We start from the raw sequence: 15,920 nt of genomic DNA, 5'->3' as shown, positions 1-15,920 counted from the left end.
ACTCGTTTTTCTTAGAGATCGGAGCGACAATTTTTGCGTGTCTTAACTTACCTACTTATAGACATATAGTTCTTACATTATAGATACACCTACATTGTTTTTTGCTTCACCTTCTCTGTAAACTTACCGCGGGATAATATGTACAAGTCCCACGAGTTTTCCTTAACTATATTTGTCAGTTTTCTAAATCGCATTTTATAAGACCCACGGCAAGAGATCTGTGAATGTATTTATTAAAATTCAATTATTTAAATTAGCGCTTTTTGAACGTCGATCTATTGTAAAATTTACGTTCGAAAAGTATATTTAATACATAATGAAATATGTAAACGAGTGTAAGAAGAGTTGGTTTTAAGAAGTCATTTCTGTTTGTTTTTTTTTGCAAGTCTCAGGATTCGCTCCGGAAAGTTGAAAGTACTTGCGCCTTTTGTATTTTAGATATTATTACATTTTATGCTATCCTGTTGCGACCCACTTGAATTAGCAATTAGTTGGTTGTTAAATTGTCAAACTGTTTTTGATGACGTCTATTTCGATCCTGAGATAAAATTGTGTAAATTGGATTTGTTATCGGTCTTGATTTTGAATTGATATATATTACAATATAGACCATACACGTTTAGGATATAAATTAAATAAATAGTTTAAATAGACATGAAATACACACATAAAATAGTTAGTTTTGTAATAATAATATAGTAATATAGTTAAGATATATTTATTTACATACATACATATATAAATATTTATATATATTTTTAAGGTGTATAAATATATACACAAATATGATGATATAATATTGTGCCTATATTCATTTGATAATCAATTGCCGTGGGTGTGTATGGAATAACGGCTAAACCTATTTTATGTCTAGGTAATATATACTAGATCTTACAATATACTGTACATACTACTTTTTGGTGAAATTGGGTTGCGTCTCTTTCTCTTAAACATTAACTGTACAACTTATTTTTGACATGTCAACTGTTTTGACATGCCGAAATGTAGTTTTTTTAGGATCCTTGCTTCCGTGATGGCTTATTGTCCGATAAGATGTTTTTTTTAAGATTGTTATTTGTTTTTTTTTGTGGTCGTTACGTTCTTTTTTAGATTTGAATATTCATATTCGTTATCTGTCGGACTTTTTCGGTAAATTAATCTTGTTAGTATATGTATGTGTGGTTATCTTTTAATTTTCATAATGAATGTCAAGTTTTCAATTTAACTGCTATGGTATTTTTTTTGTATTTTTTTTCTTTTTTTCTTATTCTAGAATGACCTAACATATCCTATTCCTAAATAACTTATCTTATCTCCCTATTAACACGCCCTTGAAAGAATCTCAGACGTGCCGGTTTCCTCACGATGTTTTCCTTCACCGTTTTAACAAGTGATAATTACAATGTAATACGCACATGAGACAGTGGTGCGTGCCGGGGTTCGAACCCAGGACCTTGCAGTCCAGAGGTCCTACTACACTAGGCTATCACTGCTAGAATTTTAAGTTTTTTACAATTATAATAATGATAATCTATTATTATGTTCTGTTGGTGATGTATAAGACGGCCATATTATATTATTATGTTTTGTCTTAGTTTGTAATAGATGGGGTTAATAGCAATATTTATAAGATTTTTTTTTATCAACGACTCCCGCACTAAGGTTGTAATCCTTGTGTCGTTTTCTATAAGATGTTATCTATAAGTGAGAGATGGAATCAGCAAACACTGTAATCTGAACAGCTGTTGACTAAACAATCAGAGAATGAGGAAACACCTCTGGACCTCTGGAGCTCACATTCAATATGTATATAAGTCAAAGTTTGGTTAAAAAGGCGGTACTTCTCATTCATTTTCTATAGTATATGCTTTATAGAACGATGTATTTTGCAGGTTCAGGTACAGAACATAATATGTTATTTATTACCATTATTATAACTCTAAACTATGAGCCACTTGATTCTAACATTGTTCCTGTAAAGAATTGTTCTTGAGGTTTACCTTACAATGATATTTTATGTAAAAAGAGTAGATTGACGTTGTTTTAAATTGTTATGTTGTTATATAAGCATTAATTCGACGAATGGAACCTCATTCTTTTTAAATTTCAATAGCAGTGACTCGTTCAGATATTTTCAATATGAATTCTGTTTTTTGTTGTATGTTTTTTGTTATATGTTTCTTCTGTTAATTGTTCGGAATTTGTGTTTACTCTGTAAATACGACTGGTAGTTAAACAGTATTTTTGTACTTATTACGAAGTTCCTAAACATTTCATACGCAGATGGATTAAGTATGAATCTTGAAAATGTACTATAGTTTTTAGTGTCCTTTTAATCTACATCATTAGACATATAATATCATTGTTCGTACATTTAAAATTTACCGTGTCTGGGTGACCTACTTGGACCGGGTTCGAAGGTCAGATAGCAAGCTCTAACCATCAACCCTGCCTCTTTTCATAAGTCACCAATGACGCTCGGTAAAAGTGCATAAAACCCTATGAGCACATGCTCTTTCCTTCTCTGCAGAGAATTTCGACCCTAAGCCTGTACTGGGTCAATTACAGGCTGGTGTTATAAGCTGATTGTATATTTTACATGGAGCGTCTGCCTATAAGACGTCCACAACCTATTCACAAGGTATCACAGTTGTCAGTAAGAATGTTAGGACCTGTTACATCGATTGTCAAAGTTCGCGAGAGACAGTCGGCCTGACGCCTATTCTAGGTACGAAGGGGCAAGCCCTCTCAATACCCATTATTGTCTTATTACTAATATATTAAGTACTAACCTATCGCATTGGCGTAACCTATATTAAATTTACAATGAATACAAGTGTTTTTTTTCTTATCTAACCTCCTTTAACCTAACCTTATTTCATATCTTATCTAGAGACCCATGGCACTATAGAGAACGTGTCCGCATAACCCATTATGACATTATTTCTGTCCTCTTTCCACAAGAGCGTTTTCAAAACCTAACCTATTTTTTTTCTTAATATGTACAATAGTGAGCATTGATGCGTCCCTGAAGCACTGACATATTTACAATTCAGTGTCTTATCTTAATTTACATTTACAACTAATTAATTGTCTTTGTTAACTTTCATTTTTTATATGTACAAGTGTCCGGTGACAGGGTTGAAGTTAAGATTGAGTCAAGTGATAACATTGTCAGAAATTGACAGTTGTTTTCTTAATTTGATTTTAGTGTTTATTCCAAATATTGTGTACATTAGGTGTGTTTTTTTGGCCTCAGTGAAGCAAAAGCTTAATTTGGACTGATGTTAAAATGTATTAACATCTAAGATGTTGGTGTGCTCAAAGTCTGTTTCAAAACGTATAGAGCTGAAAAATTGTATTGATCGGATTCGAACCAAGGCAATCAATTGACAAACACTTTTAAGCTGTTATACACCTGCCACCAGAAAGGAAACTTACTTAAACCTACATCTATCATTCTTATATTACTTTTTCAGCTTTAACTTATCTAAAACTAACTACTACCTAGATATATATTTATAAATACTTTGTTCATATAAAGTGTGTACACTCAAGTTAGCTCCGAGATAACCAGGCGTTTACCACCACGTCTCAAAGTATTGTTACCAGGATTGTGGAAGCGTGACAGCGCTATACCATAGTAGAGTGCCATCTCTCTTCCTCACCCCCAATAATATTACTATGAGACGAGGTTGTAGGCACCCAAGGAACCTCGCCGAGCCCGTTAAAGTTCATCAACTAAAAAAATGTACATAATTACGTAATCATTAATTACCTACATTTCTTGTAGCCTACAAGTTGTCAATCTGCAATTTTTTACTAAAATTAATTTAATCCTAAATTCTTAAACTATTTTTTTATCCTAGATCCTATCCTAGTTCCTATCCTAGTTCCTATCCTAGTTCCTATCCTAGTTCCTATCCTAGTTCCTATCCTAGTTCCTATCCTAGTTCCTATCCTAGTTCCTATCCTAGTTCCTATCCTAGTTCCTATCCTAGTTCTTATCCTAGTTCCTATCCTAGTTCCTATCCTAGATCCTATCCTACATCCTATCCTAGATCCTATCCTAGATTTTAACCTAGATATTTACAGACTACACATGTTTTTGAAGTTTCCACACTGTGTATATTACTATATTACAAACTACGTTTTGACTAGAACTGTTGATCTTCAATATATGTACAGATTTTCATCCTTACTTAACTCTACTTTTAACCTAATCCTAGCCTAATTAACAAATAATACCCGTTTTAAAACTGAATTGAAGTGAATCTAAGTAAAAATATACGAAAAAAAATCGTACTAACTTAATTGAAAGAAATCATTTAAAAAAAAATACGAACATATTTTACGTGACTGAAAATAATTGAAAATCAGTACGTTATCATGATTTCTCCCGGGCCTGAAGATGGGCAGCCCGTTTATCTACGGCCTAAGTATGATGTTCAGAGTAAGATTCCAGAGACCTACCACCAAATCTTTAAGTTATATTACTGCATTCGTAGAAGGGAGACAACGCTATAGGCTTTATATATCGCTGTCACGCTTCGACGACACAAATAATATTACTTTAAAACGTGGTAGTAGGCAGTCAGTTTATCTGGTTATCTTGTATTTTACATGAGTATTATATTACTATCTGTTCACAGCCGTTTTAATTGGTGATATAGTATCCGTTTGTGTTTGGATAGATATTAAAGAGCATAGGCCTCATCTGTATCAATCAGATCTTATTTTAAAACTGTTAAAAGTTTAACTATTCCAAAGTGCCTGGATGAGGATGTGCTGAGTTAAAAATATGGAATTTGTTTTTCATTATCGATCATCTTTCTGTGTGTTGTGTATAAATACAAAATAAGTATGTAACAAAATCAATTACTTGTGTAAAAGATGTGTGTTTGTTTTGAGTATTAATCACCTTCAGACTGTTAACTTACTTTACTAACTTACATCTGAGTTTCTAATACGAATAAACTGTTGTTCCTACAGATATTGTTACGTCGTTTCTTTCCCAGAACCAGAGTACTGGGAAGCCGTGTATAGTGGTGACTGGTGTTATCTTGACGTTTAAAAGTGTTGCAGATGGAATAAATGCCTTTTGATTTTGAAATGACTCTCTTTACTCAACACACTTTATTAGGCCAAGACTGCCCTAGCCAGGATCTAAGGCCTTTCTGCCAATTGTCTTTGCTCTAAAGAGCACCCTTCTCTTTTTTCCTGGACAGCCTTGCCACCACCGGCCATCGAAGACCGGAGTAGGGTAAACACGCACTGCTTCATCTGCCACCTTCAGTGCCTACCCTTTATTCCTACTTAGAGTCATGATCTCACACTTTTGGTACGTCACGTAGGATCGTATTAAACAGTTTTCGTCTTTTTGTGGTTCATTTCTTTGTGTTCCTTTTATTACATGATCTTTAAGTCCTGCAATATTCATCCGTTTCTATTATTTTTCATGAGTCTGAGTGTTTCCAAACGTGTGCTTGCGTTGTGTTTACTGTGTAAAATAAATACAAATATCCCATAAAAATGAGGCCATAAATAGGCCGTCTTTTTTATTCTAATTTTACTCCAAAATCCCTATTATTGTAGTCGCCGAAGTGGAAATCAATCATTTTTAGCCTAACGAGACGTTAGTATTTAGTACTTGCACTTTATTACATTTTATTGCTTCAGAAAAACACAAATTTCAATATCGAAGGGTGGACCGTGAATCAGTTTCTTTTTTTCCAAAGCAGTTTCCGACAGTTTTGATGAATAATAGAAACTGAAGCCCGATGCACATCACACGGACAAAGTTTAAGTTACAATTTACCACTCTGTAGCTACAGTCTTTGGTCTTCCATTACATTCAAAAAGTGATCAAAATATCAGACTGTAGGTAGCTTCTGAAGCAAGGAAGTACTAAATACTGGCCCGATTACAGGCATTATCAACGCCGGCAATCAAGCCGGCCTTATACGCCAAGAGGCCCGCCGGCCGGGAGACGATACATCTCGCTTGATAGTCACAGCCACACTAACACGTGGCTGGGACTATCATACGGACCTCTGACGTTAGTTCCTTAACCTAAGCACAGGACAAGTAACGAAGGAGACGGAGCAAACTTGAAGATTCAATGTGAAGTTGTGTTTAATTATTAATGCTTATTGCTTTAACCAATGTATATTTTTGTTAACTATGTTGTATTCGATTTTCAATGTCTATTTTTTTGCCGTTATATATTATTTTAAGGAATTTTGAGTGATTATTTCAAATTGCGATGTTTTCTAAAATGTTTATGTCAAAATTTTCAATGCCTATGGTTTTCCCATTGTGTTAATATATTGGATTCTAAGTGTTTATTGTAAAAGTTTGTATTTCCTATGCAGGACTCATTTATGCCTATTTCTTTGCCATTTTATATTAAGTGATTATAAATGTTTATTTAAAAGCCAGTGATACGTCGACGTTATAATGTCAAACGATTTGATGTCTATTGATTTTCCATTTTATTTTAATAAGTGTTGTAAGTGTTTATTTCAAAGACCGTATTTTTCAACGTCCAAAATTATAATGTCTATTTCATTCCCAGTTTATTTAATTTCAATGTATGTGTTTATTTAAAATCAGGTATTTCGTAACTAGATGAGATATAATTTTCAATGACTATTTCTTTGTATTGTAAAGAATTTTTGTTAATTTGTGTGATATTTTAATATCAAATGCCTATTTCATTTCCGTGTTATTTCTTTGAAAGATGTACAAGTGTCTATGTCAAAAGTCGGTATATTCTCTAAAGATGTAATTTTTATATATCAAATGCCTATTTCATTGCCATTTAAACCTGCGCGGTCGCGGGAGCTCAGTCCACTTGATTACTTGACCTGTGGGACTGGGAGTCACGGTTACGTAGAGTCACTAATAGTCAATGTTGGTGGCTCTACGTAACGTGATATGTTAGGCCAAAAATGTTTGAAACTCACTTGAAAATTTACATTCAAACATATTCTTGCAATCGGACTCAATACTAGGATATTTTGGTTATGCCAGCTGCATTCAATCACAAGCTGTCAAAGTGGGATAAACTTAAATACATATTAAATATATAAAATGTGTGGAGATTATAAGTAAGACAATCGATACTACGAAATAATTTCAGAGGAAAGTTTTCAGGATCCTGCTTTGAATTTTTGTTTCGTTGTTCCCAAATGTGACGTTACATTGTCCTGAAAGAGATGATTGAATTTTGTAATTTATATTCATCAATCATCTTGGGATAATCACAATCTCGCACATTACAAATATATCACAAAGTCTAAAATAAATACTAAAATATAATAATCAAAAACTACCCTAAGAGGCTTGCCGCGTTTGGCTTTGTTTTTTGGCTTATTACGACTGTCAAAGGCGTTCGTATGACAGCCGGGACCGACGGCTTAACGTGCCCTCCGAAGCACGGAAGGAAACTCAACGTTCTTTCATCTTAGTCGATGGACACTGGTTTCCCTTATTTAGTATCGGGCATATGACTACCCGTGACGACCGCTAAAGAAATTGGTATAGCAACCGGGACCGACGGCTTAACGTGCCCTCCGAAGCACGGAAGGAAACTCAACGTTCTTTCATCTTAGTCGATGGACATTGGTTTCCCCATAAATGTTGCGAGCATTTGACTGCTCGTGACGACTCTCAAAGATGTTCGTATGACAGCCGGGACCGACGGCTTAACGTGCCCTCCGAAGCACGGAGACCTAATCGATATCAGTAGTTTATGTCGTTATTTGTTTCTTAACGTAATAACAATATTTTGATCCCAACAAAACTATTTGTGGGACTTGACTTCCACCACACGTCTATCACAGTCATATGGACATTAGCTGTCCGTTACGCCAGATTGAAAAGCGTCAACAGTGCGCCAGATTCGTGCTCCGTTAGTTTGAATACTATCCATAATTTTTGTATTTGTTTGCCTGGGCATACAAAAACAATAAAAATGGATGAATAAAACAGATGAAGCAAGAAGGTTTGCATCTACATTCAAAACTTGCGGGTGTTAGAGCAAGATCGAGAGAATTATAGCTATACCCTGCGTAGTAGTTTGTTTAGGGCTTTCGTACCACAGGTAGACCTGGGCATAATCTTGTATTGACCTACTGGTGAGCGCATTCACTTGATATCTCATGGAAAGTTTAAGTGTCACAAATAGGTTATTCGGGAATATATCGGATACTTTGAGGCAGATTGTGTTTCTAAATAACTTACTTACTAACAGCAATCGGAGGTAGTTCGAGTTATTATGGTTATTTCCTCTGGTTATTTCCAAAAGTGTACTTATTTCTCTTTACGATATTATGTCGAATTTAATACTGAGGTTCTTTGGCGTTAAGTTATGCTTGTTATTAGGAATTTCACAGTCAGTTAGGTACCTATATCTAGAGATGTTAATAAAAATGACTTGATGTTCGTAAATATCGCAAAAGCTTATAACGTCTAGGTTGGTTTGGCTTGAATTTGGTTTTGAAATGTTTTGGTATTCGAGAAAAGTTGTCTACTTTTTATGAATGTTACTGTCTTTCATTTTTATTGAGGTTTGTAGTGTGCGCCGGTTCTTTCTTTACCTGTAGTTAATAACCTAATCCTTACAGTCTATTTCACCATAAGACGTGTGCCATGGGCCGTACCTAATTTACCTACTCTGTCGTCACAATCTTGGCTACCAACTTTTCCTCAGAAACTGCGGTTTTAGCAAATGCAAATATATGTACATCTTACTTCTTAACTAGTAACCTACACTAGATTCTCCACGGGATCGTTTTATTGAAACAAGTTCAAACTTTAAATTTTCAGCTTTTCCATTTCTAAGGTACTTTTATCAGGATTTGATGAATAGTTTCTGATAATTCCGATTCTGTTTTGTTTAAATTTCATTGGTATTATAACGATGCGAATTTTCCGGGTACACCCGCTATGGTTCGAAATATTTTCTTGTTTACTATGTGCTGTGGAAACAAGCCTTTGATTGTAGTTATTTCAAGCAGTAATGTTAAGTGAACTTGTTTCGGTGTTACTGACAAGTGAATGGGTTTACATCCCGGGATAGTACTTACGAGCTAAACTAAATTAATCTATGGTTTCAGTAGTCCTCCGTTTGGTTTATATGTACAACTTAATCATCCTACTTATCATCTTACTCAGCTTATTCATATTCTAAAGGTTGCTAACTTCATAATCGCCCAAGTGGTACAGATCTCGTATTTATACATTTTAATTAAAACTATTCTATTGTTATTATATTATATACCTACTGTTAGAATTTATTTTGGAATCTTGAATCTGTCTTGCATGTCTGTCTAAGTTGGAGAGCTGAATTTTTTGATACATTTTATCATTATTATCTTTATGGATGATACCGTGATTCTATTTTGTTTCCGATAGTCTGAATCAACAATTTAATGTCCAGTATCAGTGGTATATTATAACTGGTGAGATGGAGCGACTTGCGATAGTCAGCTGTTCTGAATCGAACAGAATACATTCAAATTATTCGTACTTTAAGCTTAACACAGTTTTCCCCGCGTCTTTACATTCAATCTCATACACAAACATCGCGTTACTTAGCAACCTTTTTTAATTTGTTCGATATATTGGTTATCCTGGTTCTGTGTCAGAAGTGGTAGTAAATATTTTTTTCTCAGATATAAATACTGTTTTACCCGCGTGAATTTATTTCATTTCAATAATAAACACCTTTTACCCCGCGTGAATATAATTGTCGTATGATCAAACATCGTTTTCCCCGCGTGTATCGATCTTCCATCATTTCATCTCGATATTGCCATAGCTAGACCTTTTAAACCATGATAACTTTTAGATGATGCGTGGTGGTAGTTTCATCTCATGTCAAACTATCTGCTGTTCGTTTTACTGATAACAGAAAAACGGTTGCTAGTATCAATTCCAACCTGTGTTAAGTACGTTTAGCAGTTTTGCTTTAAGGTGTTACAAACATGCATCCATTCACTCTCGCAAACATACGTGTTTATGATATTACAAAAGCTTCTGACTTATCCATCTGTCGGTCTGTCTGTAATCAAGCTCCATCTCATAAAGCGCAATAGTTGAAATTTTCACAGATGATGTATTCTTGTTACCTTTATCATAGTTTAAATTTGTTATAAATTTATTACTTGTAAGCAACTTCTTTCACATGTGACATTATAAGTTATCCGCGATTTTTTTGTGGCTTTTTTCCTTTCAAGTTAGAGCTTTGGAGGTTAGGTCTGTAATTGGGCTGTAATTGTTTTTTTCGTGCTTGATTTTTTTAATTCGTGACAGCATCCGTTAGTCGCCTCTTACGACACCCGTGGGATGAAACGGGGTGGCCTATTCTATGCCGGGTACCACACGGCTTTGCGGCATATTAGGAGCAGCGACACTTTGTTGCGAAACAGACAGACAAAACCATCGTCAAGACAAATAACATTCCAAAATAACTCGAAAATATCTTCGAAGTTTTTAACCTATTTTCTTATTCTACAGAGTCTGACTTATTTTATTTACACGACCCTGATTAAATCTTAGTCTCTATTATCCTCTTTTATTTCTTCGACGATCAATGTACAGTGTTCTCCTTAATTATATCTTATGCAAGTAATGATCTGTTCATTTAAATTAGTACCTTACTTTAAGTATATCCTATGCAAATAATGATCCGTTCATTTAAATTAGTAAGTAAAGTGACTCTATTTTTTTTCTTAATAAATTTGTTAACATGTTGTTGCAATTTTTGAATTAATTTGTTTTTATTATTGTTCTTTAATTATTTCGTATGTTGGTGTGTGTGTAGTGTTTAAGACTATGTTGAAGTATTAAGTATAGTTAGGAGTCGAATATTTTTAGATTATTTATCAATAAATTGCCTATTTTGATTTTTAGTTTACGCTATGAGTTATTTATTACTGCACTTATAGCTGAGGTTGAATCTTATTTTGGATGACGAGTTAAAACCTCACCATTACACATGAATGTCCCAGAAATGGGTTTAGTTTAGAAGTTATTTTTTTGTAGATTTACGTGTCTATCTATGATTTCACCGTGAAACAGGATAAATCCCTAGCTGTTAAAACGTATTAGAAATATAAATTTTATCTTGTAAAATCAGTGACAGAATGAAATCTGTATTTTAATCTGACATGTTTAAAAATGGATTATTGAAATGCAGATTCTAATTATTCGTAAATAGTTTACTTAGTTTTTTATGGACATCACACGACTAGTTTCTGCAGTTAAACTGACGCGACGGTGTGGTTGCACGCCACCGTCACCTTAGTTTCATGACTCCATTTGGGTCCGAAACTAGTCGGGCAACACCGATAAATAAACTTAAATAAACCGTTATCGAATAAGTATGCATCTACTTTACGAAACTCGTTCCGTCTTAAATTGATGTTTTTTATATTGTTTTGTAAAATTTTCTGTTTTGAAAGAATAAAAAGCTACCAATGTAAGTGTCCCTAAAGCTTTTTTAAATCTAAGCCTTAACCTATTTTTATGATTTATAAGATTGTGATATATTTACAACAATCTCTTTGTAAATTAACTATTTTCAAGCCGGCCAGTTTCCAATCTTCAATATACATTTAAGGTGTAATTCTAGTTATATCTATTTAATCCTATCTTAAGAACACTGGCAGTGACTTTTGATGCTAGCTGGATAGGTTAACCTAGTTCTATGCCTAACATATTCTAGCTTAATCTAATAACGTAGTTTAATTACTTACAAATCTGTTAACTTCTTTTACGTCCGTCGTTTATGTATATGTACACACTTAATTGTAAATTATGTTTTATGTTAAATCTATTCCATGCATGGGTATGAACAATTATCTGCAATAGCAAGCCTTTATTGAAGAAGAGATGGCTAGCGGGTAATCCTGCTAATGTTATAAACGCGAATAATTGATTTTGATAGCTTGTTATCACGATTTTATGTGGGATCTTTTTCAATATGCAACGGGTGGGCCTGCGGGCATCGGCTAGTAATTTCAATATATACAAATAATACTATCGAACAATTTAATCCCCAGACTGGATTCGAACTCGACTCTACTCGACGCATACGACCACAAGATGTGAATGGACTAAATCGACCCTATGGAGATCTACCATGGTGACCTAAGCTGGTAAAGCCACGAGTCGCAGGTTCAAGTACTATCTGAGGTTAAACATTTTTATCGTATTATTTGTAATTAATGGTAAATAGAAAGTTAGTTCGGAAAAAGAGGTCTTCTTATCAATTGTATCAGGTGAAGCTATGTGTTTAAGTCAAAATTTGTTGTTTTGAGAATTGGTTGGTTTCCTTGCAGAAAAATTGTTCATATTCACGTTAAAAAAAATGCTACTATTTAGTACTGAGTTTCCTCTAAAGACATTGTGACCTAAACTTATCATATTTACAACTACTCGTTTACATCATCGGCGCTTGCTTCTTATCTTACCTACGATATTCAAACCCTATATATTCGAAATACAGTCGCTCAACACTCACTTCTCACCCAAACGCTATTTACAACGGATGTTAACGAACTATCTATTATTTCTCCTATACCTATTGAATAAATGATCTTTTACATCCCATCATACAATGACACATTTAAAACTAATTCTTTACTACCTTCTTTTTTAACCAGATTGCACGTCGTAATTTTTATTTCAAAGTATTTATCTCTGCAACTACTTACTAACTAATCATACAATTGTATGTACATGAGAAGCGTAAACCTCTATATGGCTTGATAATAATAACATCATACAGAATGAGTTATCAAAACGGTATTGATGTAACGACCGCCAAAGACCTTAGTATGACGGTCGGGAGATTAGGATTACCGTGCTCTCCGATGCACAACGGTCTTGGTACTTCATTAGGTGGTCACCCACGGCGACCACCCGGGGCTTTTCTGCGACATACCTGGGCAAACCACATGCTACACACATGAAGAATTCCCAGGCTGCCGATGAGTTATATTATCTAACGTGTAAATCAAACCCCAAATACTCAACCGCACCAAGATGGTACGATCTTCAATTTCTTTCTGCTATATACGCCTCCAACGAGTCAGAGACTTGAGGCGATTTACAATTGATCCGATTGAGTATTCCGTTACAGGTCACATGCTTCTGTATAATGTACGTAAATTATACGTTAAGATATAAGTTCCCCAACAGACACGTTGAAGTAGATCTGATGGTGACAGATGCCTGCCTGTTAAGACTTTAGATATGTGTTAGTAGGAGGCGTGGCCTATTGTACCCTCACTAGTGTTCACAACCTATTGCCTTATTTTGACAGGGGAGTTGAGCTTTCAGCCATAATGCCTATAACAATTTTAAATATTGACTTGGCTATGTAAAGATTTGTTTGAATTACGGTGGCAGCATACCGAAGTTACTATATGAAAATAATATCATAACTTACGCTGGCATTGGTAGATAAATAGAAATAAAGAGGTTTATAATGCCAGCTTGATGTTTTATTTTCGACATTCATTCTCAAGGTAGTCAGATAGGAAATGTCGAATAAACTTTCAGATGATAGTTCTTACTGGTTTCTTATGAAATTTGACATGTTTCAATTCTGTCAAGATTAGTATTTTTTTACCAACGGCAATGGTGGCAAAGTGCGCGCGATGAGAGACAAGTATATTTCATCTCAATTTTATGGTAATCATCTCTCGTAGTTAACATTAATCCATATATTTCCGTACACATTAATTAATATTATGGTCATTATCCCGTATGGGGTGCTTGACTTGAATGCCTGGCACATGATTATCAGGAAACATATCAAAAGGCGCAGACGACTAAAACTAACTCTTGAGGAATTACTGTTGCATTTGGGGAGTCTTGCTTCTGTAACTGCAACAACTGCACCTTAAGCTGGTTGTAGACACCTAGGCTGGATGGTAAGCTCTCTCTATTGAAGCGGCTAGGGAGTTGGCTTAACATGCCCTTTTGATATAAATCGATTTGTTTATTAGATTCAGTAATAGGAGACTCGGGATGCACGAAAGTTGTTTATTTTTTAATTTTTCTTTCATAAATGAGTTGCGCTTTTCGTTTGGAATGTTTTTGTGTTTGTGCCTGTTATTGAAGTGTTTTTCTTCGTTTAATAGATTCATCGAAACAATAGATTTTGTTATATTTCATTCCGTTGTTATTTAAAACAGTTAGGTTTTACAGGTTCTTAAAATTTCCGTTGTAAAAATTCCCTTATAAATTTTTGGTGTATACTTTTTTAGAAAGTACTGATATATATATTTTCCTTCTGAATGTTACCGTTTCCTTACACTGACCTCTCAATACGTTTTTGTATTTTCATTGTTTCTATCGAAGAAGTTTAGGATAGCGTGATACCTGAAGGTAAATTATAAATGGTCATGTCACTCCTAAGCATCCCTTAACCCCTAAACAGAGGTGAAGGGAGGAACAAGACTCACAGCGTTCCAATGTGTATATTGACTTATCTAGCATTTAGGACCATTTTCGACAAGAAGTACTGTTAATCAAGGAAAGTGTATACTGATAGAAAGCAGTAAAAAAGAAGTCGTTTTCAGTCCAAGTGAAGTTTTGTAGTCAAGAAGAAAACACGAGCGGTTCACCTGATGGTAAATGACACCGTCGCGTTTGGCCAAAGATGTTCAACTCCAGAAGTGGAAAGAGGAGTTGTTGGCTTATTCTACCCCCTTTTAAGTAGGTAGGAGGGGGGGTGGGCTCCGGAACTCATCACTCGCCGTACGCATAACGACTGCTAAACGCCGGCTTTCTGTGAGAGCGTGGTACTTCCCCGGTCGAGCTAGCCCGATGTATTTACAGATGTGCTCTACCACTGTACTGGCAACCCAGCAAGGTCAGTATTGACCGACAGAAAAAAAATTGTATATTAAATGGAACTGACTATTCCAAAGATATTCATATTACAAGGGATAATATGGCACTTATAATTTGGCACAAGTTGAATGTAGTCCGATAGTTCTCGCAAAATGATTTAAAGTCAAATGGGCTAGACTATGTTTAGCTACATTTCTGGCCTAATTTCCAGACCTAAATAGACGTTTTTATAGAACCTATCTTTGATTCATTAAGATACGTGGATACGTTTGATTAAGTTTTGTAATTAGTTTCACTGAATTTTCCCTCAACTTTGTTTAGATTTAGTTAGAAGTTTTACAATATGTCGCAATAAAAATTCTGTCATTATTATACAATGAAAACATCACGTGGAAAATCCTAGAAAATAAGAAACGTAGCGAAAACGAACGATTTCTTTAATAGTAATTGCAAGTGGTCAGATTTTAAAGGCAAATATTACAAGTACCAAACTTCACCGATAATGGTAATTAAAATGCTATTTTTGTACAACAAAATACTAATTAAAAAGAAAATACATTTTCGCTATGTTTCTATACATGGTACAATTTCACAATTTACAAAGACGTTTTTCGTTTCCTCGAAGATGTAGACAGAAGCTTAAGTCTAAGTACATACATATGCAGCGACCAGGAACACAGGAGCATGCGGAGCTATGCGCCGGTTATGTAGCTGGTGCCGCAGTACACGATGCACAGGCGTAGTTGTGTGATGTGCGCTGTTGCTCATGCGTGGCCGAAGTGGAGTGTGCGCCGTTGTTTGAGATCGTAGGTAGTCTCGCAGTTTGTTGTGCCCTGTGGACAACTGTTGTTATTAGTATTTTGAAATTAGTATAAAAGTGAGTCAGTGACGTTATGAAGTAAATTAGTTCATATTGAATTCATTGGAATGAGTCCTAAAGCAAAATAAATATTTTTTTTGTGATCTGGTGAAAGTGAAAAGTGATCTCATGATAGACTCGAAATTAGCTAGATGAAAGACGTTAGTACATATTCAAACTTGGTATA

At 34.7% G+C, this 15,920-nt stretch overlaps 1 protein-coding gene across 1 annotated transcript in view; it reads right to left on the bottom strand.

Annotated features, from left to right (window-relative positions):
* Nucleotides 1-5,596: 5,596 nt before the first annotated feature.
* The window catches only part of LOC113499608 (protein unc-79 homolog), an 84,479-nt gene continuing 74,155 nt past the window's right edge, over nucleotides 5,597-15,920 (bottom strand). Inside the window, exon 58 of the mRNA XM_026880124.1 lies at nucleotides 5,597-15,707. The gene's annotated coding sequence lies outside the window, so the exon portion shown is untranslated. The remainder of the gene's footprint in view (nucleotides 15,708-15,920) is intronic.

This window comes from Trichoplusia ni, chromosome 12, assembly GCF_003590095.1.
Source record: "Trichoplusia ni isolate ovarian cell line Hi5 chromosome 12, tn1, whole genome shotgun sequence".
NCBI classification, from domain to species: Eukaryota; Metazoa; Arthropoda; class Insecta; order Lepidoptera; family Noctuidae; genus Trichoplusia; species Trichoplusia ni.
This window is presented reverse-complemented; position numbering and strand designations above follow the sequence as displayed.